Source organism: Schistocerca nitens, chromosome 2 (genome assembly GCF_023898315.1).
Source record: "Schistocerca nitens isolate TAMUIC-IGC-003100 chromosome 2, iqSchNite1.1, whole genome shotgun sequence".
Classification (NCBI taxonomy): domain Eukaryota; kingdom Metazoa; phylum Arthropoda; class Insecta; order Orthoptera; family Acrididae; genus Schistocerca; species Schistocerca nitens.
The window spans coordinates 193,508,693-193,521,880 of record NC_064615.1 but is presented as its reverse complement, the minus strand read 5'-3'; the positions used below and the strand labels follow the sequence as shown (position 1 = coordinate 193,521,880).

Here is a 13,188-nt window from a genome sequence, read left to right as displayed (position 1 = left end):
ACTATATATGGCGACCACCAACGCTTTTACAGACATTGCACCTGCGAAGCATGTTCTGGAACACACTTTCCATCCCACCTGGTGTCTCTTCAGTGGGTTGCTACTCAACACACAAGTCCTGGAAGTTTGTTACTGGAATTTCCGAACACCCTTTATATGTTTAGGGGTTCCAACGGTACATTTGTTTTGGTCCATCTGTATCTGCGCCATTCTTCTTTTCGATGATGAAGTTTTCGTACCGGTGTTGAACACACAAAACTGTAAGTTTGAGAAAGACATCCAGTAACTTTCAAGTTCACCAAGTATTTGCAGCAAGATGCAAGAAAGTGTTTCCACTAACTTTTAGCGTCTTCTGCAAGTTGACGAAGCATGCGGAAGTTTATTTGCTGGGGGCGTTACCACGTCAAACAAATTGCAGAAGTGGATTCTGTAAGCGACTTGCGGAAGTTCACTTGCTAGCGGACACACGCCTGTTAAGTGACCCGCACGCCATCAGTTGCTTGCGTCAGCGCTTATAGCCCTTCGAACGCAGTTTCTGGACACACTGTCAACTGAACAGCTATATTGTTTCTGCCAACTGGCCTCTGTCGCTCATTAGAATACAGCATAACAAAGGTGTTCTGTGCGCGTCTCGCGTTGGAAAAAAACAGTGACTGTATTCGAGGTCTTGAGTTTCATTACCGCATTACCGAAGTGAGGAGCAGGCCCGTTCTGAGGTACTGTTCCTCACACTATCAGTCAAACAAATTTAAAGAAAGTCGAGGCCTGCAATAACATATGTCGTATACAGGGCGTAAAAGATGACAAACCAGAATAACTCGAAAAATAGGCTTCACACGAAAAAATGTGTAGAATCCAAAGTTGATTATTTTCGAGGGGGACATCTACTGCTGCTAAAATTAGCCCGAACCCCAGCCCCCGGGGGGTGGGGCGGGAGGCAACTTTAAAATTTCAAATGGGAACCCCCATTTTTTATTGCAGAATCAGATTCTACATAAAAAACTACGTACATTTTGTCTTAAACATTTGTTTTGATTTTTGGTAGTTGGCGCTGTAATTCAAGAAAATCCATGATCTCATTTTTGCGTGGAAAATGGTTACGGATAAACAAAAAATACTTATTTACTTCGTAAATTTTGATTCACTAAAACTAAAACTCTCCCTCTCTCCCCATAGGGTGGGGATTGAAAGACAGGAATTAGAGTTTTACAAATGTTTACCCAAATATTAATTTTTTCCGCAGATTCGGATTGCGTCAACCTTTGTAAAACTCTAATTCCTCTCTCTCAAATCCCACCCTATGGGGAGAGAGGGAGAGTTTTAGTTTTAGTGAATCAAAATTTACGAAGTAAATAAGTATTTTTTATTTATCCATAACCATTTTCCACGCAAAAATGAGATCATGGATTTTCTTGGATTACAGAACCATTTACCAAGAATGTACGTAGTTTTTTTTTACGTAGAATCTGATTCTGCAATAAAAAATGTGGGTTCCCTCCCATTTGAAATTTTAATGTTGCCTCCCGCCCCACCCCTAAGGAGCTGGGGTGGCGGGCTAATTTTAGCAGCAGCAGATGTCCCCCTCGAAAATAATCAACCTTGGATTCTACACATTTTTTCGTGTGAAGCTTATTTTTCGAGTTATTCTGGTTTGTCAACTTAATATTTACACCCTGTATACAGTGATGTGATAAAATTCATGGGATAACGATATGCACACATGCAGATGGCGATCGTATTGCGTACACAACGTATAAAAGGGCAGTGCATTCGCAGAGCTGTCATTTGTGCTCGGGTAATTCGTGTGAAGAAGTTTCCGACGTGATAATGGCCACACGACGGAAATAACAGACTCTGAACGTGGAATGATAGTTGGAGCTAGACGAATGGGTCATTCCAGGTCCGATATCGTTATGGAATTCAATATTCCGCGATCCACAATGTCAAGAGTGTGCCGAAAATACCTCTCACCACGGACAACGCGGCGGCCGACGACCTTCACTTAACGATCGAGAGTAGCAGCGTTTACGTAGAGTTGTCAGTGCTAACAGACAAGCAACACAGGATGAACTGACGGCCGAAATCGATATGGGACGTACGACGAAAGTTCTGCAATTCTGCGTATTGTCGTGTCCTTGCAGATGTCTTTGGGATGTGGGGAGACGAATGGCGCACTCTGTCTGCACCCAACAAGCTGCGGCGAGTAAAGGAGGCCACGACTGTGTGGGGGTCCTCCATGCGGGCCTCTCGCAGGGATTCTGTTGTTCCCTGTACGCTCCGCGTTGGTCACTCTTGGCTGACGGATGGTCATCTGCTGCGTCGAGAGGACCCCCCCCCCCCTTATTGTCACTGTGGTGCAAACATGACGGTGGCCCATATGTTGTTGGAATGTACTCTTTCAACCGTCCTCAGGTGAACTTTTAATCTCCTAGGTGATTTATCATCTCTTTTAGGTGACAATGTCTCAATGTCTGATCGAGCTTTAAGTTTTATTTGCGCAAGCGACTTTTATAGGTCCATCTAATTTTATTGTGTCGCCCTCTTTTGTGCTGTATATTTTACTTAGTTTTGTGTTGTAATTCGACTCCACCCTAATCTTTTAGGCTGGAGGTTTTAACGTGTTGCAGAGTGACTGGCTCATCCTTTTATTTTCGTGATCAGCCAGCCACGGTTCTCTGCTGTACAGTTTTAATTCTTTCTGCTTTTCTTCTATATGTTGTTTTTGTGCTCCATTTTCCATGTTGCCTTACCGTTGACCTTGGGGCTTTTCTTCCCCAGGTTGTTTTTTTTTTTTTTTTTTTTTTTTTTTGAAGTGCTCAGCCTGACTGATGGATGGTTTAAATATGCTCTGTGTGTTTATGAAACAAGGGACCGAAGACCTTTGCAGTTTGGTCCCTTTAATCTTTAAACCAACCAATCAGCCTTGGAGATGGAAATGGCTTAGTCTCTGCGTAGAATGTTGTACGGCCTTTCACTGCCTACTTCTATGCGAGCGAGAAATTCCAGAGAGTGTGTCTGGCGGGTCAGCAGGCGCAACTCCGGAACATGAGTGATTCTGTATGGATAACAAGGCAGGATGCTTCGTAGGATTTTATGCAGTGTTCTCGCAGCCATGTCCAACGTACGGGCAATTCCCCGTGCACTGCATGTTTGCACACCACCGCCGACTCCTCCTGCAATGCTGTGGCCACGTCTTCGACAGAAGTGTCAACTGCTTTCCTCCCTCTGCCACATTGCACTTCGAAAAACCGGAGTTTTCGAATTGATAATCATTTACTCCGTGTCCGCGGCTCGTGGTCTTGCGGTAGCGTTCTCGCTTCCCGCGCACCGGGTCCCGGGTTCGATTCCCGGCGGGGTCGGGGATTTTCTCTGCCTCCAGATGACTGGGTGTTGTGTGTCTATCCTCATTCACTCGCAAGTCGCCGTAGTGGCGTTAAAGAACTTGTGGAGCGTGTAACGCCGGAAATGCATATCCTCCTATTTCCATCTATTGTACCATAATTTTTTCCTTATTTTGTTACCTGAAGATATAACATTTCTGTGTCTTTATATATTGTAATTGTTTTAATATTTTTCTATATATATATATATATATATATATATATATATATATATATATATATATATATATATATATATATATATATGCATTTGTGTCGATCTATAATTGGTTTGTTTTGTAATATTATTTGTATTTTACACTGGGTCTTGCCTAGGGAAAACTATGCTATCGAACGAATACATCGATAGGTCGTGTGAAGAACGAAAGTGTGTAGGATCTTTGGTAGTGTTAACTCTGCCGGTGGAGCGCGGGCAGAGAGAGGGAGTCTGGTTGGAGTAGTGCGATTGAGCAGGTGTGTTGTGTGACGCTCCCGTAAGTTGCCGGGCTTTTGGCAGCATGTAATTGCGATCGACTGGCTATGGTAGTTTCTAGCACGGTGTCGCGGACGGGAAGCATTAGCTGGCACACATCAAGAGCCCGTTTCGCCTGGTGACCGTGTCGAGAAGAAGGCGCGCCAGCATCCAGCTTCTGCAACAGCGACGGCCGACAATGAGTGACTGTCGCCACCTCCTCGATCGCCGACTTCAAACCTTCAATCAACCAACAAGGAAGACTAAAAGCACGTAAAGTTTCAGAACTGTATGACAGACCTCAGCTTTTCAAACTGTTCAAATCACAAAATTACAACAATGTAGCATGAACCTTTGTTGCTCATTGTCCCAATTGCATTGCCAAGCAGGGTCCCTTCCTTTTCCGAAATGAACCCGAGTGTCGTTGAAATTCAAACGCCAGCATTAAAGCATTATAATTCGATTTCACTGCTTTAATTTCAAAGTTCAGTTAAAGTATTCATAGCTGGCTACAATATTTAGATTACACAAGCACAAATTAAGAGTGCGAGTTTTGTTACCGTATTTTAGCTTACCTGTGACTGCAGCTCAGCTTGGTACGTACTAAATTTTACTATTGTTAATTGTTCAGAATCATTTAATTCAAGTTCAAAGTTAAATCTCTTATTTCTAAATTGCGTAGAGTCAAGTTGCTTTTGAAATGATTGTTGAGGTAGTCCAAGACTAACCGTATTTTACTGAATTTCGATGTGCTTCAGAAAGAAAGCTCACTATTAACTTCAGTCACTAAATTAACTTTCGATTTTCCAGTTTTATTAATTCTTTTGCTAAATTAAGTCAGAGTGTAGCGAAATTTATTACTTCTGACAAACTTTCAGTTTTCACACTACACGTGTCAACCTTCAGTTGCCACGCTTCTAGTGCTAATTATATGTGTAATAACCTTTCTTTTTCAGTTACTATAGTAATTGTCCTTAGGACTGGCGACCGTAATTTCCCCCAAATCTCAAATATCTAATTACCGCTAGTTAATTGTTAACGTAACGGCCGCACATTTACTTTCTTTATTAACTTTACCCCTTTTCAAAATTAATTTCCACCAGTTTCATTTGCATTTTTCCTTTCATTTAGATGTAACCCTTTCCTCCCTCTTTACCGACAGATTAACTTCGGTGACGATTGCTTTCCCAAATTTCCATTAGGTACACGCGGTTTAATTTTTCACTGTCATTAAGGTCGATAAGTGAGGGGGAGGTTACAAGCAGTAGCCGAACCGCCCCGCGAGGGGTCTCCCGGCCACCAATGCCATACGCTCATTATTATTTACTCCATACCCTTAACAGTCATCGGAACAAAGCCTTTTTTTTCAAACTCTTGAGTGTCTGGGCGCACAGGCTCACGAGGGCTGTGCCCGCCATGACAGTGAGAAGGGTCCAGAGAAGCATGATATTGAGATCTGTGGGGGCCTACAGAACATCTCCGGGGAGGGGGGGGGGAGGAGGGGGGTCATATTAGTCATAATGGGGCTCTTCCCTCTGGACTTCAAAATAAGGGAACAAGCGGCTTGGTGCTGGGCAAAAAAGGGAAATTATGACAAAATTGTAGACATCATGGGTGTAAGGGTGGAGGATAAAAGGGAAATATGGAAAAGAGGGGAGGAACTTTGGCAGGAGTCTTGGGAGGTAGAAGAAACTGGACGCAGAACTTTCCAGTTCATACCAGATGTGAGGGAGCGTTTGGACATGAAATATTTTTAGCCAACACGAGGACTGATCCATTTTCTCACTGGCCATGGACCCTACCCGACATACTTATGTCGATTTGGGAAGAGGGCTACACTTGCGTGTCACTGTGGCGTGTCAGAGGGTACTCCCGACCATGTAGTTTACGAGTGCCCCCTCTTCAATGATGTTGCGACTACATTTCGAGACAGACTTCCAAACCACGACAAATATCAACTGCTTAGACGTGAGGACACTTTCCAAATGCTAAATACATTGGTCAACGAGGTATCACAGGAAGCTTTAACAGAAAACTTGAGGGACATGAACTGAATAACTAAGACTACCAACACAGATTGCGTCCAGAGCCCTATTCCCATACCGCCTGTGCGTGGACTGGCCGACTTTCCATCATAGTTGGAATCCGCCACGTGCAGGGCTAGGGGGAGTGGAGGTCATTGCTACCGATAAGGACATGCACCGGAAATGACGTAGGATAAGTTAGTTTGTAGGACTTACTTTTTTAGGAAAATTATGCTGGGGAACTGCAGCGAACCAACACCGTGGCCTGCCCGGTGCCAGGGGCACGCTCTTCGGGTTTAGCTCGATGAGCATGGCTATCAAGAGTAGGTTTATATCTCTCACTGGCACACATGTGACGCTGCAGGCGATAGGAATTAGTTATAAGAAATAGATATAAGCCCTAGGTACTAGACATTAAATGCCCATTGCATGTAACACTAACTGTAGCTCACCTGAAAATTGTAACTAGCTGCAATATAAGTACCAGTTGTATAGCCGGCCGGTGTGGCCGAGCGGTTCTAGGCGATTCAGTCTGGAACCGAGCGACCGCTACGGTCGCAGGTTCGAATCCTGCCTCGGGCTTGGATGTGTGTGATGTCCTTAGGTTAGTTAGGTTTAAGTAGTTCTAAGTTCTAGGCAACTGATGACCTCAGAAGTTAAGTCGCATAGTGCTCAGAGCCATTTGAACCATTTTGAACCAGTTGTATAATTATTATGACCCACTAATGAGATAAGGAAGTGGGTTAATAATGTATAATTATTATGGTTTGTAATAGAGATTTAAAAAAACTCTCGAGTGTCTGGAACTGAGCTACTGAGCTGAGCTACCAGCGTCCACTCACCGCTCTTGCAAGAGAGCTTACCGAGCGAGGTGGTGCAGTGGTTAGCACACTGGACTCGCATTCGGGAGGACGACGGTTCAATCCCGTCTCCGGCCATCCTGATTTAGGTTTTCCGTGATTTCCCTAAATCCTTTCAGGCAAATGCCGGGATGGTTCCTTTCAAAGGGCACGGCCGATTTCCTTCCCCATCCTTCTCTAACCCGAGCTTGCGCTCCGTCTCTAATGACCTCGTTGTCGACGGGACGTTAAACACTAATCTCCTCCTCCTCCTCCAAGAGAGCTTTGTCAGCAGCAGGCGATCCTTCGTGGGGAAAGTCATGCTGGGGGACGTCTGGGACGCGAACTGAGCAACAGCCGTGTGTCACCCGTCTGTTGATGTGCGTGTTCTGATGCCTACAGCGCCATACATTGGTCAAATTTTCGTTAAATTTTTTTCTTATTTTTATTCCGTGTCATTTTCCTCTGCGTTAAAAATTTGCTGTTCAAATCAGTGGTTCTCTTTCTAAGCGCTTTGAAAACGACGCTTCGGTTATTGACTCCCTGTATTTCTTGAGACAGCGAAACTCACAGTGAGAAAACTACCCAGACTATATTCATCCAATATTTGCGAGTGAGAGGACTTAGCGACTTCCAATAAACTTCACACAAAATGTAAAACCTTTCCGAAACTATTTCTCTCTGACTACACTGGCAAAATAATGAAAGGAAGAAAGTTTATCTCTTGCTACATTTTCGCTATTCACGCATTAAAATTTAAGCATTAGGCATGACGTTTTGAGTGATTACTTCTTTACTAGCAACTCTACCCACAATACATTTTGCACTCACTATCCACATGCACTGCACTTCCAAAATTATATCACAGTGTAACACGTACTTAAGAAGATATGACGTAATCTATATTGAGATGCAACAGAAACTAGCTTTTCTTGAAAAGTTCATTTAAATGCATTTGGATTTTGCAACACACCCATAAAATAAATAACAGAAATGTTAATGCAGTATTTGAACGGTGTTTTATTACTAAACTGCACCTCAATAACTTGTTGCTATCAAGCCTAAAATTAACTGTTTGACATTACGCACTATGACAAAAAGGCATTACATGAAGATATAAAGGGGTTATCACTTTTTTGGTTTATCAGTTGTAGTTTTGATTTTTTCAGCATTGTATGGGTGAATAAAACCAACATAATTATTATTTGTATCTTCATCCATAAAGTTTTTACAAGCATAACATCAAATATTTAACACAGCAACTCATTTATAAAGAAATCAGACGTTTGAAGTTGTTTTATACATGCGAGTTCGGAGTGGACAGCCGGTTTTATTGTAATCGGAGGTCTAAGCAGCATTTTATATTTTAGCACGAGTTGTTTATAATTTCGAAACAGCCTGTACCAGTCAGCACTCGCAACCGTGGGTAACTGACGTTTCCGCTTGTCGTTACTCCAAGCGATGGTAAAATCTGTAACAGTGGTTACCTAAATCGTCCCATTCAGTAAGAACAAAAGAACTCCCTGGACACTTCGACACTTTTAGAGTATACATAGCCTGCGCAGGTAATGGTCCAAAAATTTTGTTTCAGATTTATAATGGCGACCCTTATTATTAGTAAACAGCGGTCTTTCCTGGTCATGAGAAAGGTGGTTACAGAAGTCGACAGTTGGTTGGTTGGTTTGTGGGATTAAAGGGACCAGACTGCAAGTCGAGACAGTGACAGGTAGTTTAAGTGTCATGACTAATGTTTATTATTGTACAAAATGGCGAGAGGGTGCAGGCAGGGTGGAAGAAGTGGTTGTCAGTGACGACTGAAAGTCATAAAAGCAAAGAAAACGTTTGCGCTTACTGCAGTTTAGGGTTTACATTAGGAGACTCCAGTTTAGATGTACTTTTATCCTACGCCAGTCGCATGGGCTACCAGGGGTGCTTAGCCAAAGCTTAACAGGTGTGGGAAAGGAACGTAATCTTCGCTTTTAGAGACAACACCGTCTACTCGCTGAAGTAAACACTCTAAAAGCGAATTCACAGAATCAAGATATTGATGGCTACAATATGCAAGTATCGATACATCTGATTGTCTGTGCATGGGCTGGATAGAGGCCTGAAGAAGACATTATTGAGTTGCCGAAAGTGGTTGTCATCTAAATAAAATTACTTCTCAAAATATACGGCTGTTTGGAGATTTTCCTGGGTAAATATCTGTTTATTGGTTAGCAGTTTCATATAACAGCTGTGCTGCAGGGTTTGAAAGTGAAAGTCTGCGATACATTCAGGAGTTTTAGAATGTTTTCAATTTGACTAATAAGTATGACAGATCTGGTATGTGCTACCAGATAAGCTTTTTCGCCAAGGACTTTTATTTCATACCAGTCTGATGTCTTTGAAATTGCCCTAAGGCCGAAATCTAGATCGCATAACAATAAAATAAAAATTATTGCAGTCAAATGGTGGTCGCATTTAAATAGTGTGTGAAATGCTGTGTGACAATGATGATCTAGCGGGTAGAGCACTACGTCTCCCTGAGCCTGGACATCTCGCGTTCAATTCCGGACAGGGGAGGGGATTATTCCTCGTTCCAGTCCCTCTAGAACGGCCCCATATCCACTCAACCTGCTGTCAAAATTACACTACTGGCTATTAAAATTGCTACACCAAGAAGAAATGCAGATAATAAACGGGTATTCATTGGACAAATATATTATACTAGAACTAACACGCAATTTGGGTGCATAGATCCTGAGAAATCAGTACCCAGAACAACCACCTCTGGTTGTAATAACGGCCTTGATACGCCTGGGCATTGAGTCAAATAGAACCTGTATGGCGTGTGCAGGTATAGCTGCACATGCAGCTTCAACACAATACCACAGTTCATCAAGAGTAGTGACTGGCGTATTGTGACGAGACAGTTGCTCGGCCACCATTGACCAGACGTTTTCAGTTCATGAGAGATCTGGAGAATGTGCTGGCCAGGGCAGCAGTCGAACATTTTCTGTACGTAGAAAGGCCCGTACAGGACCTGCAACATGCGGTCGTGTATTATCCTGCTGAAATGTAGGGTTTTGCAGGGATCGAATGAAGGGTAGAGCCACCGGTCGTAACACAGTTGAAATGTAATGTCCACTGTTCAAAGTGCCGTCAATGCGAACAAGAGGTGCCCGAAACGTCTAACCAATGGCACCCCATACCATCATGCCAGTATGGCAATGATGAATGCACGCTTCCAATGTGCATTCAACTCGATGTTGCCAAACACAGATGCGACCATCATGATGCTGTAAACAGAACCTGGATTCACCCAAAAAAATGACGTTTTGCCATTGGTGCACCAGGTTCGTCGTTGAGTACACCATCGCAGGCGCTCCTGTCTGTGATGCAGCGTCAAGGGTAACCGCAGCCATTGGTCTCCGAGCTGATAGTCCATGCTGCTGCAAACGTCGTCGAACTGTTGGTGCAGATGGTTGTTGTCTTGCAAACGACCCCATCTGTTGACTCAGGGATCGAGGCGTGGCTGCACGATCCGTTACAGCTATGCGGATAAGATGCCTGTCATCTCGACTGCTAGTGATACTAGGCCGTTGAGATCCAGCACGGCGTTCCGTATTATCCTCGTGAACCCACCGATTCCATATTCTGCTAACAGTCATTGGATCTCGACCAACGCGAGCAGCAATGTCGCGATACGATAAACCGCAATCGCGATAGGCTACAATGCGACCTTTATCAAAGTCGGAATCGTGATGGTACGCATTTCTCCTCCTTACACGAGGCATCACGACAACGTTTCACCAGGTAACGCCGGTCAACTGCTGTTTGTGTATGAGACATGGGTTGCGAACTTTCCTCATGTCAGCACGTTGTTGGTGTCGCCACCGGCGCCAACCTTGTGTGAATGCTCTGAAAAGCTAATCATCTGCCTATCACAGCATATTCTTCCTGTCGGTTAAATTTCGCGTCTGTAGCACGTCATTGTCGTTGTGTAACAATTTTAATGGCCAGTAGTGCAATACCGGCGATCTTTCCCACGGGCAGAAGGCGGCCTGGGTTTGAGTTTCAGTTGAATAGTTTTCTACGAGTACACAAGTAGTTTCTTTTGGGATTTATTTAGATTTATTTTTATTATTTCAAATTCAGCATTTCACTAAGATTTCAGGGAGAAATGATCATCACGATAAAGTAAGAGAAAACAGGGCTCCCACGGAAAAATTTAAGTGCTCGTTTTTCTCGCGCGCCGTTCGAGAGTGGAACGGTAGAGAGACAGATTGAAGGTGGTTCATTGAACCCTCTGCCAAGCACTTTATTGTGAACAGCAGAGCAATCACGTAGATGTATATGAAGATTTAAGTTTTGTTTCAAGACACTGTTCACAAGCGCAGTACAGGCGCAAATAACAACTAACAGTCGATATTGTTCAGCAGTTGAATACGATACGTTATGGACACGTTACACGAGGAGAGAGCTTTTGAAAAAGAGTATTCAGTATTCCAAAATCAAATGTTGAAATGTGGGTGAAATCTTATGGGACTTAACTGCTAAGGTCATCAGTCCCTAAGCTTACACTCTACTTAACCTAAATTATCCTAAGGACAAGCACACGCACCCATGCCCGAGAAAGGACTCGAACCTCCGCTGGGACCAGCCGTATTCAGTATTCCACATAAAGATAAACTACATAGAAAGCTTACAAAGTACCGCCAAGTGTCAGAAACTGGGCTTCAGGAATGAAAATTAAGTGGATTATTTAAAATTTGTGTTTATTGAAAACGTTCTTTTTTTGGAGAAAAGTCATTTTGGAAATACGCTATTCAGTTGTAGGCAGAGACGTGCTAGGCCGGTAGGCGCACATACCTTGGTATCGACAGAGATCGGAGTGTGGCTCTTCCGCACCATCGCGAACCGCGTTCACTGACGGCTGTGAATCGCGGTGCGGACAGCCGGTTGTAATGAATAGGCGGGCCGCATTGCGAAACCGGCGAGCACGGAGGAAGCGGCCACTTCGCAGAACGCCCCCACACGTGGGCCGCCGTGTCAGCTGAGGCGATCCCCGCGGAGAAGGCGCGCACGTAGGCAGGAAGTCGCCTCCACTGCGCACACAGCTCCGGCCGAGGTGGCGGCCACTGAACTCTTCCGGTTTCAATGCTTACACTGAGTTAAAATATTCCAAGCTATTTCATCTGTCCCAATATTGTTCAGTTTTTACCATAGAGGCAATAGCGACTCGAAAGGCTCTCAATTTTGGTGGCCGTGCGTGGTTCCAGAACCTGCCGATAGTGTTGGACCCAAAAAGCGTATTGTAATCTATTGGAAACCTAAAGTGGAACAGTAAACTGAGTATTCGAGTGCTGCAATTCATACGAGAATCATGGCTAGACATGCGCTGTCGAGCGGTCTAAGGCGCTGCAGTCATGGACTGTGCGGCTGGTCCCGCCCGAGGTTTGAGTCCTCCCTCGGGCATGGGTGCGTATGTGTGTGTGTGTGTGTGTGTGTGTGTGTGTGTGTGTGTGTGTCCTTAGGATAATTTAGGTTAAGTAGTGTGTAAGCTTAGGGACTGATGACCTTAGCAGTTAAGTCCCATAAGATTTCACACACATTTGACATTTTGACATGCGCTGTCCCCCAAAACTACGGGGCGGTCTTTTCGGTGCAGTACATTAACAACCTAGTAAATGGTACGTTTATCGGTAGCATTGGTAGGGAGAGAAACATAAATAAATGCGTGAGAGAGAAATCGGGAGCCGACCACTTCTCTTTGTGTTTTGTTTGTTTGTTTCTTTTGTACATAATTAGAACCTCATGGCATTCGGTGTTAGTCCATCCTTATAAAATATTAATTGCATTTCATAACAAGCAAAAATTAGTTGATCATGTAACTTGTGCTCTTTCATGTAACCAAAGTTCCGATGCAAGTACATTTTACTTGCGTAAACATAAAAAGTCCGTATTGTTATTCTTGTTTTTTATACTCAATGAAATGTTCTCCGCCGGCCGCGGTGGTCTCGCGGTTCCAGGCGCGCAGTCAGGAACCGTGCGACTGCTACGGTCGCAGGTTCGAATCCTGCCTCGGGCATGGATGTGTGTGATGTCCTTAGGTTAGTTAGGTTTAAGTAGTTCTAAGTTCTAGGGGACTGATGACCACAGCAGTTGAGTCCCATAGTGCTCAGAGCCATTTTTTGAAATGTTCTCCATCATGGTCAAAGGGAAGATTTCCTGTTATTATTGATAAGTGCGAAAGTTGTTTATGAATAACAGAAACATGTTTTATATAAGCTAAGTTTTTCTTGAAATGATAATTAAATCGACAGCCTAGCTGCAAACAGGCGTTGATGTACATCATTGGGGACATCTTGAAAATGTGTGCCCCGACCGGGACTCGAACACGGGATCTCCTGCTTACATGGCAAACGGCGGGACTCGAACCCGGGATCTCCTGCTTCATGGCAAACGCTCTATCCATCTGAGGCACCGAG

The 13,188-nt window shown here is 43.9% G+C and overlaps 1 non-coding gene across 1 annotated transcript; it reads left to right on the top strand.

Moving 5' to 3' along the window:
• The first annotated feature begins 6,741 nt into the window (after positions 1-6,741).
• Positions 6,742-6,814, top strand: Trnaa-cgc (transfer RNA alanine (anticodon CGC)). Its single transcript has one exon. It is a non-coding gene; the product is annotated as a tRNA-Ala (tRNA).
• The last annotated feature ends 6,374 nt before the right edge of the window (positions 6,815-13,188 follow it).